At 39.1% G+C, this 18416-nt stretch overlaps 1 protein-coding gene and 1 long non-coding RNA gene across 14 annotated transcripts in view; one reads left to right on the forward strand and one right to left on the reverse strand.

Moving 5' to 3' along the window:
• Tenm2 (teneurin transmembrane protein 2) overlaps positions 1-18416 on the reverse strand; it is a 1230398-nt gene that overhangs the window by 975026 nt on the left and 236956 nt on the right. The gene's annotated exons all lie outside the window — the stretch shown is intronic.
• Gm51890 lies at positions 7442-15850 on the forward strand. The gene is made up of 3 exons (XR_003949665.1): positions 7442-7497; positions 8435-8574; positions 15781-15850. It is a non-coding gene; the product is annotated as a predicted gene, 51890 (long non-coding RNA).

Below are 18416 nucleotides of genomic sequence, written 5' to 3' on the forward strand. Positions count from 1 at the left end.
ACAATACAAGTCTTTCTTCATCAAGCAGAAAAGCTGAAGAAGGTGAGAAATCCTTCATCTTTACAAAGCCATGCTACCTGTTACCTGTACGGTGTGTGACAAGCGTCCAAGAAAATAACTTATAAGGTTGATTTGGAAGTCAAGGCTGCAGAGATATTGTCCATGGTCAGCTGGTGTTTTGGGTCTGTGGAGGGGCAGAACCTAATGGAAGGAGAATTTGTAAGAGCATCATCACTGCTCAGCCTCAGGAAGCAGAAAAAGAGAGGCCGAGCCCAGCAGGATGTTTTTCTTTGTTGCCTTTCATTCAGCTACCCGGAGACACTTCCAGGTGCACCATTTACTAACGTCTTTGTCGTTGCTAAATACAATGAAGTTGGGAGTTATGTTAACTGTCACAGTGAGGTAAGCCCAGATACATATCTATTCTGGAACACATACGTATGTGGGAGACAAATTGTATGGTTTATGGAAAACATGTTCATATTGTGTATAGTCTATCAATAAGATATGACTGCTTACCTTGCCTAATTTCAAATCAACAAAGGACAAAATAAGGTCACAAAATATATTTTTCCCTGAGACAAGGTTTCTCTCTGTAGCCCTGACTATCTTGAAATTTGCTTTTTAGACCAGGCTGGCCTTGAACTCAAGTGATCCATTTGCCTTTGCCTCTCAAATGTTGGGTCTGATTGAAGCACCAACACACCCAGTACCAAATATCATCTAAAGCATTGAAGATACAAAATCATTAGACATTCACATGCACTTTATTTATTTTACCTCCATATCATTCTTACTAATATTGAGACATGCACATACTCCTCAGAGGGGCTCTTGGTTTGCTGTATTTCTAGGTCTGTGTATTACCTGTGTGATGCCAGAGTCTCCTCTAAAAGCCCCTATAAGTATGCAACCTGTTCATGAGCTTGCATTGTCTGCATGCACATAAAGCTGGACTTCCGCATCAACTTGTATATCACGTTTCTTTGTTTTCCAGACACCACAATCACTCTGAATGTATTCAGAATATAAAGAGACTAATCATTAACACTTTTTTCCGTATTCAGCAGTTTAAAGCACCTACAAGCTGAAATTATATAGAGAATGGTTCTACTCTACTGTTTCTTACAGTTACTCCTTCTTCACAGAGAGAACCATTTTGCCCTCATGTAACACCAGTTTACCATAAAACTCCAAACCATCCAATCGGCATCAGCTACCTGAGCAAACCAAGGAGGGATGGGAGCTGTGAAAAAATATGGCTGGCATTTATATCCATTGCCACACTTCCCCAAAGCGGCTCAGTACCTCTATTCACTCAGCAGCATTCTTGGATGCTAAGATTTCTGTATTGAGATGCACAATACGACAATCAAATAATAGATCAAAACAGTTTTTATAACATAACAGCATTTCAGCAGGACGCATGGTTATCTCTGTGAAGGGACTCGCTATAGTGCAAGAACAAATGGGATGTGATGGTCTTGGATTTCAGATCAGAGAGCCAAAGTTTGCAATACATGTCACTCTCTCCTGTTCATGTGCTACCTCCATCAAAAAAAAAAAAAAAGCTACATACATTATACATCACTGCTTTGTGAGCAAAGTAAAATGCAAAGCATGTCTATAATGTGACATTTTCTAATAACCACATTAAATGCAGACTCAATTAATTTTAGTTGTACATTTTATTTATCCCAACCTATGCAAAAATATATTGGCTTCAGTATTTGTGAATTTATATGTGAATGCTATTTTACATACTTGTTTTTATAGGGATGCTTCAAAGTCTATTCTATATGTGAGGCTTACATTGCATCTCATTTTGGACTAACAGACTTTGCAGAGCCTGCAGGTGCTCAATAGACACATGTAGCTCATGGTTAGCAAATGTGTATGGGGCACAGCCAAAGTCACACATGTTCAGGCACAACAGCATCATGCTTTACCAATCTGTCCTTGACTCAACTAGCACTATTCACACTCAGACCTTAGATCCTATATTCAAGATGCACCCAGGCATTGTTAAAACAAGTGTTCCAGTTTTCAAGGATGAAGAGGGGATTGTGAGGAGCGGGTGTGGCAGCAGTCCCAAAATGGCGCCCGGGTCTGCAGCTAAGTCTTATGGCTTGCACCTGACTTCCTCACACACCTGAAAATAAGCCACGGCCATCATGAGAGCTGCACAGGTGCACCAGGATACTGGCGAATCCATTTTGGCGGGAGTCATGCCCTTGCTGCCCTGATTAGCTGAAGCTGCGTGCCTGGTGAGGTGACTTGGCCTGCTGTGAGTGGATGGGAATTGAGAGTATATAAGAGAGGCCCAGGTGTTAGGGGAGTTAGATGAGGAAAAAGATGAAGCAAGAGAGATGAAGACTGAAGTTTGCTGAATAAATTGTTGTTAGAAGGACTGGTGGTCGTGTTGTTCTTGCTGGTCGAGAGCGGACGCGACAGGGGATATGGGAAATTCTCTACTCCTCTAAAGCCACACAAGTTAAGTATCACGTTGCCAAAAATATCAGCCTTGATCCTTCAACAAGTGTAGTCCCTCTGTCAATGTTTTCATAGCATGAATACCCTAGCTCAAAGGACTCCTGCAGTTATTTATTAAATGTCTATTTTCTTACAGGACTTCAACATCTATCTAGATAAAAATAGCTCCTATCATAATCATTTCAGAATCCCTCAAAGCTTGGCCAGAACCTGAGATCTGGTAGGTGTGTAGATATCCTTCTTGGATATAAGGAAGGAATGGAGGACAAGAAGAATAGAGAGAATAAGAGAGTATAAAGGGGTGGGAAGAGAGGTGATATGGTACAAGGTAGGACTGCGGCATCATTCACAAGTGCTGCCCGCTGCTACTGTGATCTACTACTCCCTGGCTTATTTGAGTGTAGTCTTTGCATACATAATTTTTAAATCCAAGCCTCATAGGACAGGAACTTCATACTATGTATTTCACATTTTGTTGGCTCCTTTCTGGCATTTACTTCTAACAACGCTTCAGTTCTAAATGTGACCTGAAAATATGGTTGAAAGGGCTATATAATTTATGGTTACTCTGATAAATTTTGAAAACACTTCCGTGTGCTTTATATTATATGCATCCACAAGAAGGGGCTGGGTTTTGATAGCATCATCCAGTGAAAGACTGGCAAGGAACTACAAGCTTCCCACACCTACATCTGATTACAGAGACCCTTATGGTGTCTGGCTTGCTCTAATGACTTAATTCACAGATCATCACAATTTGGAGAGGAAGGAATACTGACACAGTTTTTGATTTGTGTTTTTTTTTTCTTATTATCAAGCATTTATCATCAACACAAAATTAAAAAAAAATCAGTCTTTTCAAGTTAATGGTTTGCTCAAGAAACATGAAGTGTTTTGTGATGCATGTTAGATTTCTGAAGTCCTTCCTTCCAAACACATAATTTATCCTTTCTTTCACAGTTTTCATCCACATATACACTTAGTTAAACTTGTCAAGGGTAGAGGTCTTCGTGGTCCTCGTCCCCACACTATGTACACAGCATCTATTTGTATGTACTGATATTCATGGAGATGTGTGGAAGCAGCAGCCATGGTTTACGCCTCCTTTCTGCAGATAGGTTAAGTTCTTTTAGCCTATATTTCAGGTGCCTCCAGCATGGGTGGTATCCATGGATAGCCCTCTTGTCAGGACTCTCCCAAGATATTATGAATCGGAGAACTCAGGTACAATGCTACCCGCCGGTGTTTTCTAGAACCCTCTGGGCACTCTGTTGCACAGTGAAGTTTTAAAAGCACTGGGTTTAGAGGAAGCTGTAACTGGTGGAAGCAGACATGGGAGGGGCCGAAAGCAAGGAAAGGAGTGGGAAATGATATAATTATATTTTAATGACAAAACTGCTACATCCAAACAAATAATGCTCTTAGATGATCTCTTGCCCAGAGTATGCTATTATCAAGGAAATTAAAAGTAAATTATCTCAGGTGTGGAAACTTGAAATGATAGCATGGTAGAGAAGCACATTTAGAATTCATAATCAGATTTTAGCATGTATATATGTATATGTTTCTCTGTGTGTGTGTGTTCATAAAAGTCTCTCTCTCTCTCTCTCTCTCTCTCTCTCTCTCTCTCTCACTCTGTGTGTGTGTGTGTGTGTGGTGTGCATATGTGAATTTGTGTGCACACACATATATGTAAATATGATTTAAAAAGAATAATACAATTCTTTTTTGATCTCTCACAGCAAAAAAAATAAAATCACCAAATTTTATTGTAAAGAGGAAAATAAGTCACTATTTTAAAATCTACAACATTTCTCGAGTGAAATTCCAAGTTGTCTTTCAGTTTTTGTTTACAGTATTTTTAGATCTCCCTCTGCATGCCATGTTTTCTTCTCGACACACTGCCAACTTTTGTATCTGTCATCTGGTTTCGAAAATGAGGTTTCTCATCATTTTTAAAGCATTTTGTCTTTTCAGTTGTCACACTAATGCTTGGTACATCTGGAAGCGCCTCAGATGGGATGGATTTAGAACGTTCATTTAAAACCAAATTAAATAATTACCAATATTTAATTTCAGGTTCCTTCAGAATCCATTAAAGGGTCTACAGCCTTTCTTCCACACCATCCCTCAAATTAAATTTTATATTAAAAGGCTAGATGCTAGAATTTCTCAGGCTCCCCCCCCCCTTTCAAATTTAAACTCAAAAGGGCAGAAAAGAATGATAGGAAATGAAGTGATTCATCTCAGGGTTTGGTCCTGGTAACTAGAAGGAAATCTGAGAATAACAGGCCGAGGGAGAATATGCTGCCCCTGGGTTGGGCAGGGAACATCCTCTAGTTTTGTTAAGTGATCACACATGGCCGAGGAGGTGTTTCTACTTCATGCAATTGCCACTTCCATTTTTATTTTCCTTTGACACAGATGTGCTCTGGATTTCTTGGAATTTTGGTCGTCATTTAATACAATTCACTTGACACCTTTACAACGTGGATATCATTTCTCTAACCGTTTGGGAATGAGTTCTCCCATAGTAAAATGACACCAGGGTATCAGAAAATTATTAGTGGGTTCTGTGGAAGTACCAGGCTGTGACACATACTGGGTGTGTTAAAAATAAGCTTGAACCAGGGAGTCAGTGGGTAGGTAAGGCTTCAGTCCCATCTCTTGCATGCTGACCTTGACAATTCCTTAAACTCTGCCTAAGACTGAACACATATTTATCTCACACGTTATTTGAACTTTCCCATCTACTAACAGGGAATAGACAATTATCTCTCTGTTGGGTTATTGTTTGAGAGGAACAGGTAAGAGAGTGTCTGTGAGAGGTTGAGGAGAGCTCCTAAAATGTATTATCAAATGGTTATCGATGATATTTTAATAACTGCCTCATCTGGATATTCTGCCTTATTCAGAAATATTTCAGTTGGGGCAAGTATCTTGGTATTCACTGATTTTTCTATAAACTTGTCACAATGAATGATGGGAGAGGACAGATAAGGAGATGCAAGGTAGAGGGTTTTCTTGAGGATGTGAAATCTTGCATTTCTTGCATTTGTCTGTTCATAACCAAACGAGTCTTCTACTTCATCTGTCTTTCTATGTTCCACACCAATACAAAGATCTCCAGCATTTATACACAAGCAAACAGATGAATCTCTAGTGCTCATGCATGTGTGGATAACAAGCAGGTCACTGCTTATCTGCCTTATTTACTGGAAAAAGAATGCTTAGCCACACATGGTAAAGAAGGCTTGCTTCAAAACAAAGAGCTATAAGTCACAATTATGTACCAAATGAACTTGGCCCTTATAGTTTAAAATCTTCTATTATAAAAACAGAAGTCTTTGGATGAATAGTTATCGTCACGATACAATAATCAAATGGCATAAAACTTACAATGTACAAGGAAAGTGTAAAGTGTATGAAATTTATATCATTTTTATATTATATGTAATCTTTGTTTTATATATATGTATATATATGTATATATATATATATATATATATATATATATATATATATATATGGTGAATTACTTCACAAAAATGGTGCCTGATTATTGTAAAGAATATTTGTATCATGGATATATTCAGTTATAGTACATATATGATAACAGATATATACACATATTTTTCTATCTTTCTTCTATCTTTACTATGAGCTTTGCAGGTGAGAGTGGAACAGATGGAGAACAATATGATTGAGTGGAGACCTGGGCACTCAAACAAGATAAAATGCTAGCTGTCCTACCCCCCTCCACTGAATAGGTGACTTCTTCTGTGTCTTGAACTGATTAAGAAAAAGAGTCGACAGCTGCAGGTTATTAACTGGCAAAGCCTGTCCTTGCTGCTCTCCTGCTCTAGAATGTCCTTCTCTAGAACGGAACAGCACAGGAGCTCAATCCTTATATCATCTGCCACTGGGTTCTCCTTGTCCTGGGAGGAGGGCTACCAATCACCTTGGCAACAATGGGGAATAGAATTAAACAAGAAAGGTCCCTTCCCCAAGATAAAGGGACTGGGTAGCACTCTCTGGGTCTATCTGCGACTAAGGACCCATGCTTTGGTGTAAGGAAGGGTGTCTGAAAGGGTGATGACATCAGGAACTGGCTATTTAAATCTTTATTGCCTGGTTTTCTCTGGTTTTGTTTGTTTGTTTGTTTTGCTTTCTTTTTTTTTCAGATTCTGGTTTGAAAGAGAGTGTGGCTAGCTCTCAGTTTGTTACAGGTCATTCATACGAACCAAGTTATGAATTCTCAACACATTGAGACTATTTCCTATGTCATTAACTATTCTTTTGTCTAAAAAGCCACTTTCAGCAATTGTTTGGCATATCTATTTTGAGACCTCTTACAGATATAAAACCATGTATCTATTACCAGGTAGGTAGGTTTGTGAAAAATAATTGAATTGCTGTAAATGATATAAACACATACAGTAGTTATTGCATACCATTCTGGAACAATACACATGAGCCTGTGAATTGTATTATTTTTATTTTATATAATTTCTTTTAAGAAACAGTGTGCCAGTTATCACACATGAAGTTTGCATCAATTGACACTTCTCCTCAAAGCAAATGTAAACACCTGTTTCCCTGTGCCCTTGCTGGAATTAAGGAAGAGAATTAAAATCATATGTCACATTTCCCTTCCTGTGATTTTCCATGCTGTGGGCGCTGGGAGAGAGCCACCCTGCATCCTTTGTTAGGGAAGCATTTTTTTTTTTTGCACTGCCGTTTGCCCAAGTGTGAAATGCCTTATTTCCTTAAGTCAAGTTACCTAATCTCTTGACATTCCAAATATTAGCGTTTTAAAATCTGTTTTGAAATTAAGACAAGAGCAAACATCATTGCTAATGTACATTTGAAAGAGGAGGGGGAAAGAAACCATGGAAACCAGCAGAGGAATTAAAATGGCAACTAAGAATTAGATGCCAGAATAGAACCAGCAATGGGCCATATGAGGATTATAATTGGAAGCGATTTGACAGGAATTATAAGGTATCCTTTTGCATTCTTCTTCTCTCCTCCCTCTCTCTGGTCATACTTTCAAGAAGGTTTTGATAAATCTTACTTCTATTATTACATTTTTTTTGTTCCTTGTAAAAACTCCTTATAAATATCACAGGCTGCCACAACCACACACAAACACAGCTCATTTTAGGCCACAGGATGGCACTCTGTGTGCATACAAGTGATCAAGTACTATGCTCCCCCTGGAAAAAAGAGAGAGAGAGAAAGATTCTGTGTCCCTTGGGAAGCCGTGAGAGACAGTGCTCACAGGCTTCAGTATAAGCCCAGCAACTCTCTGCTGGACAAGGTTAGAGCAGCTAGTATTTTCTCTTTGCAAACTATTTGGGTCTTCTCAATCACACTGCCTAAGGCTGAAGAATCAATCCCGGGACTACTGCCCCCTGGTCTCCCTCCTCACCATCACAAAGGAGACTCTTACTAGAGACTCAGAATACTCTCAATGCTTCATAGGAAGTGTCATTAAAATGTGGGCATTTAAGTGTGGGTCATGTGGCAAGGATATATTTATTTCCATGTCACTGATAGTTCTAAATTTCCTGCATGGACATTTTTAAAACCTATAATTACTATTCCAGACTGTGGAATGTGGTTAGTATGTGTTCCGTGGGACGGAGGGTGCGTGGGTCAGAGGGAAGGAAACACTGCTTTTTCCTTAGTTAAGCAACTGAGTTTTCATTGTTGTTCTGCAGCAATCATGATTTACTATTAAAATGTGATGTAAAATAAAAAAAATCCTCTTGCTTTGGATGTTAGCACCTCTGGCAGAATCATCCTAAACTGAAACAGTCCAGGCATCCAACAGATTTTCTCAGGAGGATGAACACTTAACCCAAACTTTAGTAAACTGTAAACAAAAGTCCAACAAGATCTGGATTAATGTCACAACCATGATTTTCACTGGCAGGGTGAGGAAGCAATCCTAGGCTAAATCGTGGAAGAAGGAGATGAAGGGAGACAAAATCCCACACAAACTCTCACCAAAGAATAACCAGAAGATAATTCTGCATCAAACGTCTGATAGAATAAGCAGCCTTGAAGACCAAGGTAAGGCTTTGGGTCATGGCCCAGATATAGTGTGAAAGCCTTGACCTGGGGTTCTGTGTGATTGAGTGGGGGATAGTCAATCTCCTATCAGTACAAAGAGGTTGGATGGAAACATTAGGAAAGAAAGACGGTGTGTGAACCAGTTGTGGCAGCCAAGTAATGTAACAAGGCCTGAGACAAGGGTGAGAGGGAAGGAAATGGAGACAAATCTGGAGGTTAGAGAGATACCCAGTAAAAGATGGACTGTACCGGACAAGGTGACGAAGTGAAACTAGTCAAACGCTTCTCAGTCCTGAGGTCTGATACAACTGGGCTGAGCCCAACCTGCACAGCGGTCAGCTCCGAAGGCTTTTTTGTTGAGAGCCTTCCAAGGGTGCACTTTCTTTTCTCCTGCCACATATCCCGCCACTGTACTTCATTACTTTATTATTCCACTAGAACCATCCGTGGCTCCACTGCCACACAATTTCAAAGGCAAAACCCTGGGGCAAAGCAATCAATCAGACAAGGGGTTCCTCTTCTGCATGCAGATTGACAGTGGCACGAATTATCCATCATGACAGGGGGCATAGGTCCCTGCTTATGAGGCACAACGTCAAATAGCCCAGAAATCAGTAGTATTTCGTCATTACTGTTCTATTCGAATAGGAAGCTTCCCCAAGACACTCCTTCTTTGAACTGCATAGTTCTCAGGGGCTGGTGCTATTGAGGGACAGTTCAAACACTTAGGTTTCTGGTTGTCTAAATGGAGGAAATATAGAAGGGCAGGTCCCTGGGTCCATTATCCTTGGCCTCTTCCTGATGATTGACTGTTTCCTGTCCACTCCCAATGGTGTCCCTCAGCCACATACTTCTGCTAACAAGGTATCTTACCCCAGGGCATGGGGCCAAGGGAAACATTGACTGTGCCTGTTCACGGAAGCTGTGAGCAAAATAAATCCTCCCTCTCTCTCTTTAAGTTGGCCTCTGAGGTATTTTGGTCCATGGCACACACTGAATGTAGTAACTAACTGTATATCCCAGAACGGATGGAGAACATCTTCATATGCCCCTCTTGACTTTCATTGGACCATCTTGCCTCATTCATTTTAAGACTCCTTAAAAGGCTGTGTTCAGGAGACTTCTTCCCAAAGCTAAAGCCCTGTGCCTCGGCTTCCCTTTTATTCCTTGCTTTAAGTACATTAAGACAAAAATGCCCCCACTTGCGATAAATATCATCAAATATTTCCAATAGGTTGGATCTTAGTGCTAATCCTTCCAGACGATATATCACACATGTGGAGCCTTGTATTGTCTACTTGATCTTCCCATCTCCTCCCACACCCACAAACATTGTATCCTCTTCATTTATGGTTGAAAGGGTTGATGGGAACTTAGCACGTATCAGATGCTTCTCTATGGCTGAGGCATACATGGTACAACTTAAAAACCCAGATAATCAGCACAAGAAATGATCTCTCTTCTCATGGAGTTCTGGAGGAGCAAGTGAACATTCTAGCTTTTCAATCTCAAAGTAAACACAGAAGGAAACAAAAACATCAGTTTGAACCCATGTCTATGACAATACAGTTTCTGCGGTGATTAAATGCTGCTCATAGAAACACTTTCAGAAGTATCTGCACATTGAATGTCTCCACCTTTTCATTTTTGCAGTCATTTCTGTATCCACTTCAATCTTCTGTTGTTACCACTTTACTAGACTCGGATCAGCTCAGGTTTCCAAAGACAGGCAGATACCCATTAGTCCTGGATTCCTCCCACCCCTTGGCATCTACAAACAGTATAAACTCTTCTTGAAGCACTCTATCTTGTGTTGCACCACAGTCTTGTTTGTAGGCTTTCAGTTCCTCAAGGATGCTGTGGGTGGGTAGTAGTGGTACTGCTTCTATGGAGCTGCTTCACTACCCCATGCCTCACTGCCTCCTTCTACTTTTAGGGTTTATTTAGGGTTTAGACAGTATCACTCCCTCTAAGAGAATTTTCCTGTCCACTGAGTCAGCGGGCTCTCTCTCTCTCTCTCTCTCTCTCTCTCTCTCTCTCTCTCTCTCTCTCTCTCTCTCCCCTCCCCTGCCCTCCCCTCCCCTCCCCTCTCCTCTCTGCTTCCAGAGCATGCCTCACATTCTTCTATTTGCATGTAAATATTTGTTTAGTGTTTTAAGGAGTAAATGTTGCCCTTATAACCCCTTGTTTTTTTAGTTTATCTGCCTAGTATGCTAGCTATACATTTATATGCACAGTACTTGAGAAGCAGCTGAACAGATGAATGAGGTGTTTTGACTGGTGTTAAACTAGGATCAAAAGTAACTTCTTGGCTTATAGTTCATGTAAAACGTCAAGAGGATGTCAGCAAAGCTCACAGTACAGAAAAGACTGTGGCAATAGACATACTGTAAGAGGCAAGAAGGTGATGGATTTGGGGACAAGTTCATGTCCACTGAACATTTAAGGGCAGGATAAAGGAGCATGGAGGAGATCTTGGTCCTCATCCCTCCATCCATTCTGCCCTTTCCCCTACGTGAAAGCCACAAACTCAGAGACCTCTACCTAAGTGACAAGTTCTTTACGACACCCCCATGATTCTACTCAGAAATTTGACTGTGACCCCTCCCCATTCTAAATCAAATGGTATGAACCATTCCAACAATAGGTAATAGCTTGATCCATGGGCTTGGCATCCAAATCAAGACAAAAAAAACATGCATCAATTGATTTAGGAAAAAAACAATCATTCTAAGAACAAAGACAAAGGAAGAAATACACACTCTTTTTTGAGGAACAGGAAGGATACATGTAGTTCTGATAGCTACCATTGGTAACTCCACGTATTGACTAATGAGATACAATCATGTGTGGATAGAGAAGCTAATGGAGAGGAAGAAGTTCTCCCCAAGGATATGATGATCCACCTGTTCTTCCTGTTATGAGGCAATAAATCTATCAATAGAATACTTAGAACTATGTTGTCTGTTTTCTTTCCTCTCTTTTACAAGGAAGAGTTCTTCCTTGATACTCAAGAGCAAAGGGGTTTTGAGGAACAAGAAGAAGCAAAGAAACAAGAAACAACAGGAAAACTCATTGACAGAAATGGGATGCCTTATTCAGCTTTCCATCAACATAACAAAATACCTGATGTCATTAGCTTATAAAAGGAAAAAGATTAATTTTGTCTCTCTTTTAGAGGCTCCAGGTCTCTGGGAGGTTATAGATTTTAATGCTGGGAATTAAATGACAGAGCAATCTACTAACAGCATGATGTAGACAGCTGAGAGACAAGGAGGGGCTGCATCTTACAAGCCCTTCAAGGAAGTGCTTTCTAATACACGTAGGAATACTCAGAATGCTTGCTCCCAAGCGAACTCTTCATAGCAGTAGCTGCAGGAATGAACTAAAAATTTGAAGTGGTAAATGTAGTAAGTTTCTCCCAGGACCTATATAAAGTCTTATAGGCTTGTTCACATTAAAAAATACCACTCTTTTTATAAGCTAAATATACAAATACTACGAATTACACCATATTTCATATTAATATCTCTTCAGGTTTGTCTGACCACACTTCTGAGTCACTATTTTTCTATCAAAGCCATCAGTGTCTGTACTTTTCCATACTTGATATATTCATGAGCTAAATAGGTAGAGATGCATCATTTTGAAAAACAGTGTCTTACAACTGTCCTTGTGACCATCCCACTTATGTTATTACCCAATAAGTAAAAAAACAAAAACAAAAACAAAAACAAAAAAACAAAAACCAAAAACCTACGTTTTGCATTGGTCACGCAGAGCCAACAATTCACATGGCTTGACTGCAGTTGTGGCTGTGTTCACACACACACGTACACAAGGGCAGATCCAACGCAAAGATCTGGTCAGCAATAAGTGAATGCTGACATCGATTGTTCTACAGATGTTAAAATGGAAAATTATGTGATGGAATATGGATATCTCAGATGAAAAGCCCTTATTCATTCATTTATTCACTCCTTCAATCATTATTAATTATACTCATTGAGCATCTACCAGGTGGCAGGCACTCAGATAACGGTCAGGAAGTAATGAAGTGGGTGGGCAGGATCTTCCAATCATAGATGTCTAGACTGAGGATCTGTTAAAAAAACAAACAAGCAAACTGCATACTGTTACAGAATTTGTGGACTGATAGGAAACAGATCCTCTAGTTTCTCAGAAGATATTTGTTGATCAAGAAAACTCCAGGCATTGCAAAAGGAACCATTGCCATTCTGCCAAGCTGCCATCTGCCCTTAACAGGAAAAACAGTAAATGGAGAGGCTTTAGGGAATAAATACAGGCATTAATTTTGGGTAATATTTACTTACAGCAGAGGGAGAACAAAGCAGATAGTGTTTGGAGATGAAGATATTACTGTGTCTGGGTGAGCTAAACACAGACATAGATACATGCTGAGTGGGAGAAGCAGTGTATCAGGGAACCAATGGTATTGCAAAGACCAGAAGATAAGAGGCCAGCTTGGTTCATCTTCACTGCCCTTTGACAGGGGTAGATTTACCTATCAGATGCCTTTATAACTGCCATGACCATTCCAATTCTAGATGTTGTGTCTTTAGATCAAGGCTCTTGATCTTAGAGTGTATTCCTTGGTTTAGTCCTTTTACCACCTCATATGCAAATCATCTTTTCCCAAAATCTAGCTCTCTATAGATCATGAAAATATCAAATTTAATCCAAATACAGGTTGTTTTTTTAAGAAATGGGTAAACAGATCTAGAAACAGAATAAAAGTTGCCTGGGAACATTCGGTTTCCAAATACAATATAATAATCTCCTCTGATATACATATAGTATGTACATATACTAGGCTCTTCCAGGCCCAGATTTAATAGTTTGTATCTCCTCTGATGTTACAAAAAGCTATCTTCTTTCTCTTGTTTAAATCCAACATTTAGGTCATGACTAGAGAGGGCCAGTGGTTTAATCCTCTTGTTCCAAGCATGGAGCTTGTGGTGTTTTGTTAGGGTAAGTGTGGGAAACAAATATAAGTTGGACCCCAGAAAGAAGAGATTCCATGACTGAAGAAATAGGGTTGAGAAATTGGTAGATGGAAAAGCAGTAGTTAAAGAACGAAATCTAAAAAGAACAGGACAAGTTGGCACACACTTATTCCCAGCACTTGGGAAAGAAGGTCAGTAGCTTTGGGTCAACCTGAGATACATAGTACAATATTGATTCCAAAACAAATAATTTCTAATAATTAATAAATTAGATAAAATGATAACCAAGATCTTGTTCTCTTTCTTTCCTTTTTCCTGTCTCTCCCCATTATCCTTCCCCCACTCTCTCCATGTTCTCATGGACAGTCTCTTTTCCTCTATTTCTCTACTTTCTCTCTCTCTCTTTCTCTCTCTCTCTCCTAACCTCTATTCTACATTAAAATAAAAAGATAACCAAAATACAGAATATTATAAGGAAATGTTTAAATGGCAGGAAAAGAGGGGTGTTTCATATTCATTGTGTTATTTAGTGTTTCATTATTCATAACCTCTCTGAATAAGATGAAAGACAAGCCATGAGGGTTAGCTGTGACTTGAGTCTTTACATCCCTGTTTGTTTTGAAATGTACCCGAATAATCAACCACTGATAATAAGTTTATGGAATGACCTTCCTCCAAGAAAACTCCACAGCCTTGGTGTGCCCAGCTTGATAATGGCCATACAATTTCAGCGTCATCACTTTAAGATGCCTGGCTTCTTGGAAGGGAATCAGAGATGGTTTGAACTTCAAAATTGTGTTGACTTTATTTTTGTCTGAGTACAGCTGAATCCTGGTGAAACAAACAGGTCAGCCATTTGACAATGATGACAAGACCGTCTCCAACACTGAACCTTTAAAACTTCCCAGCTCCAAGTCCTTTTCCCTGTTAGTATCATGACATCCTTTGGCTCTCAGGGATGGGAGGAGGAAGAGGAAAAGGGAAAGGAGGAGGAAGTCAGTAGCAGCAGGGACAGAGAAAGGAACCTGCATTTGAAGAAAAGAATTTTTAGAAATTGGAATTTTAGCTGGGCGGTGGTGGCGCACGCCTTTAATCCCAGCACTTGGGAGGCAGAGGAAGGTGGATTTCTGAGTTTGAGGCCAGCCTGGTCCACAAAGTGAGTTCCAGGACAGCTAGGGCTATACAGAGAAACTCTGTCTCGAAAAACCAAAATAAATAAATAAATAAATAAATCAACCAAAAAAACGAAAAAGAAATTGGAATTTTATGTCCTTAACCTTTTATGGGTGTGAGCACTCATTCTAGACCAAATTCTGTTTGTACATATTGATGCACAAAGACATGGAGGAATGCATTTGGTAACTCAAAGGGATCCACCTCATATGCCATTTTTCTCTCTCTACTTATTAAATCAGACCAGCGTTGTTGTCTCCGCCTTAAGTTCTATGAGAGACATGTGGAAGTGTGCTTTTCTGTAGACAGACATCACCTGGGCAGCAGTATTTGCATGGATTTTTAACCATGCTCTATGTTATATGTTTTCACTTTGTTTTGTCTGGCAGCATTTCCAAACATACTTAAATGATTACTAATTTTAATGTTTATTCTCTTAGCTACAGCCTCTGTGTTAGCTTACCCTACACACACTGCATTTCTGTGGCATTTTAAACACGGGAATTATGCTTCGTTCTGATGCTAACAAGTGCTAACATTCCCTCTTGGCTGAGATATTTTCCATTGCATCATGATAAAAAAAACATTCCTTTGTAAATGTCTTTTAGATTTGGGGGGGGGGATGAAATCAAATCCTCTTCTTATCATATTAAGTGAATAAATTATATGTTGACAAGCATTTTCTTATTTATATAATGGATAAATTGTTGAGTACAATTTTACTCTCCCTAATTTTAATAAAGCAGCTTTACTTTTAGCATGAAGTACAAAAAAAAAAATGTGTAACTAGCAGCGGTGAAGGCAAGGTGGGCTGGAATATTTGTGGAATGATGACTTCCTTAGCAAATCAGGGTTATTTACGTATACATAGGTCAAGGCTTTTCAAGTGTCCCCCTAAAATAGGTTTTCAATGGTTTACTTTTTCCAAAAATGTAAACGGTATTTATTATTACTGTGTGTGGAAGAGGTGGGTGTGGGTAAGGTGCATAGGCACATGCTGTGGACATTTTTTTGGAGGTCATGGGACAACTTTTGGAGTTCAGTTCTGCCTTTCCTTTCACTACAGGCACCAGGGATGGAACTCAGGTCATCAAACCCGAGAAGCACATGCATTGCCCTACTGAGCCATCTCATCTGTCATCTAACTGGGTTTTTGACTGGTGATTTTAGACATTTAACTATCAAAATGGACAGAAAAACAAAGCAGAACGGTTGGTCTTGTCTTAAATCTGACCATTCCATACCCAACACTACAACTTTTGTTTTAACATAGAATTTACATAAGAATGCACCAGGAGCCATCCAGCTGCAGTTATACTGCCTAAGGAAAACATTTGCTTAATTCCTACACAAACAGCAAGGTCAAGACTTGGCCTTCCACTTTCTCTACCAGGCCTCCCACCCCAGATCCCATAGCGCTGATCTCCCTCCGTGAAACTCAGGGAATATTTATGGTTGCTGACACTGATTTGGCACTTAACATATGCTACTTGGCATTGTTAATTATCTTTTTTTATGGGCATGTCCTGTCTGTCCAAGTAGCTGAGTCTCCTTGACTGTAAGGGCAGTGTCTTAGAGCACCGTGCTCTTCAGCACACAGCAAACTGCTCTGCAAGGTTACTTTTTAACATCTGCTCCTGGATAAGATAATGGCAGTGATGATGCCAAACAGGAGAGACATTATGATTCCGTTCCCCCAGGATGCCATGGCATCCTGTAAGCTCTGTGTTGGGAGCTACCTAAGATGTTTAAAGATAATAGGTACCCAGCATACACCTAGTCAATTAAAATACATTGTCTTCAGTCAAACATAAATGGCTTTAGCTTTTGAATTAATATTACATTTCTAATCTGTAGAATAAAAGTTCATTTTATTGATTCAAGATTTATTTTATATTCAACTATGTATATCTATCTGTGTATACGTATGTAGCTGTGAGGACAGGTGCCTACAGAGGCCAGAGGCATGGGATTCCCCTGAAGCTAGATTTACAGGCAGCTGAATTCTGTCCAACCTGTGTGTTGAAAACCCAACTCCTGTCATCTATAAGAGCAGGGAGTGCTCTTACCCACTGAGTAATCGCTTCATCTCATCTAATGTCTACTTCCTTCTATACATTCTTACTCACTAAGAACTTCTCTCAGTGGGTCACTATCTCACTTTAAAATCAACATTTTTTAAACAAAGCTTTGTAACTGATATCAGACACTTGACATATAAAATCCAATAGAGAATGTGTAGCAATATCTCTCCTGGGCCCCAACTGTAAAGGCCATGCTCTATGAACTTAAGGATATGAGGTTGACCCTCCAGAACTCATGTCTAAAGCTCGGTGCAGTATCATATGTTTGTAATCTCAATACTGGGGTGGCCGAGACAGAATGTTCTCTAAGGTGTGCTGGCTAGCTAATCTAGGCATATGGGTGATGAACAGATTTGGTGAGAGACCTTGTTCAAAATATAGGAAGGAGACTGGCTAGAACACCATATCAGGAGATAGCTGACTTAGACTCTGGCTTGTACATGCATATGCATGTGACTATACACGCTCACATGCCCTAATATAGTACCTATATTGCTAATTCATATGTATAACTAAATTTGAAAGTCATCATTATAAACTCTATCCACAACTATTTGTATTAACTAATGTAAAACATTAGTTTTTTCTTTTCTAAACTTTTTATAGAATCCACATTTTTCAAGAACAATGCAAGAAATCCGGTGCGAGCACAGAAAGGAGATCAAAAGCTATAAGCCATATGTGTCTGTATATTTACTTTTTATATTTCCCACATTCCCATGCAGCTTTACAAAAGATTTAAATTTTTTTTAAATCTTTTTAAAAATAAAGTAAATAATGGGACATATTCAGACTGAAGAAGACTCAGAGTGGAAAAGAAGAGATAAGCCAACTGTAGAAAGTTAACCTTCACAAGCTGCATGAGTGCAGCCTTACTCAAAGAGTGTCCACACAGGTACTAAGGCTATGATTCCCTGAAATCAAATCAAATCAAATAGTGTTATGTAGGTTCTATGCCATCCATATGAGAAAAATAAATTACTTTATCGTGTTTCATCTTTATAAAACAGTATTGGACATGATAGGCAGCCTCCTCCCTTGAGTCATTATGCCACATATTACAATATGTTTATGTCATGCTTTCTTAAATCTTCCACTAGTTTTTAGCATGTAGCATGACAGCAAAAAAACAAAAAAACAAAAAAAAAACAAACAAAAAAAAACAACTTTGTGCTAGAAATTTTATCAGGATGCCCAGTGGCACATTTGTTCAGAAACGATAATTCTAGAGAATAAGATATCTTTCCGGTGATCATCTATCAACATTATTTCTTACTACTATGGTTGGAAAATGATTATTAAGAAAATGAAAATGGCATACAAACATGAAAACCTATTTAGTTAATAGTTTCTCTTGTTCATTTAAATGCACATATAATGGACCGACCACTATTCATATATAGGAATTGTTAAGATCTTTTAAGTAAAGATTTAATGTGTCAAATTTTGATTCGTGTTTAAGATAATGAAAACTGATTTCTCATGAGATTTTAGGGAAAATATTTTTCTCAGTGTTAAATTAGAAAATTTTTATAATTTTTATTCATTAGTAGTGTGTGTGTGTGTGTGTGTGTGTGTGTGTGTGTGTGTGTGTGTGTGTGTGTGTGTGTGTGATATT

This window comes from Mus musculus, chromosome 11 (assembly GCF_000001635.26).
Source record: "Mus musculus strain C57BL/6J chromosome 11, GRCm38.p6 C57BL/6J".
In the NCBI taxonomy this organism is placed as follows: domain Eukaryota; kingdom Metazoa; phylum Chordata; class Mammalia; order Rodentia; family Muridae; genus Mus; species Mus musculus.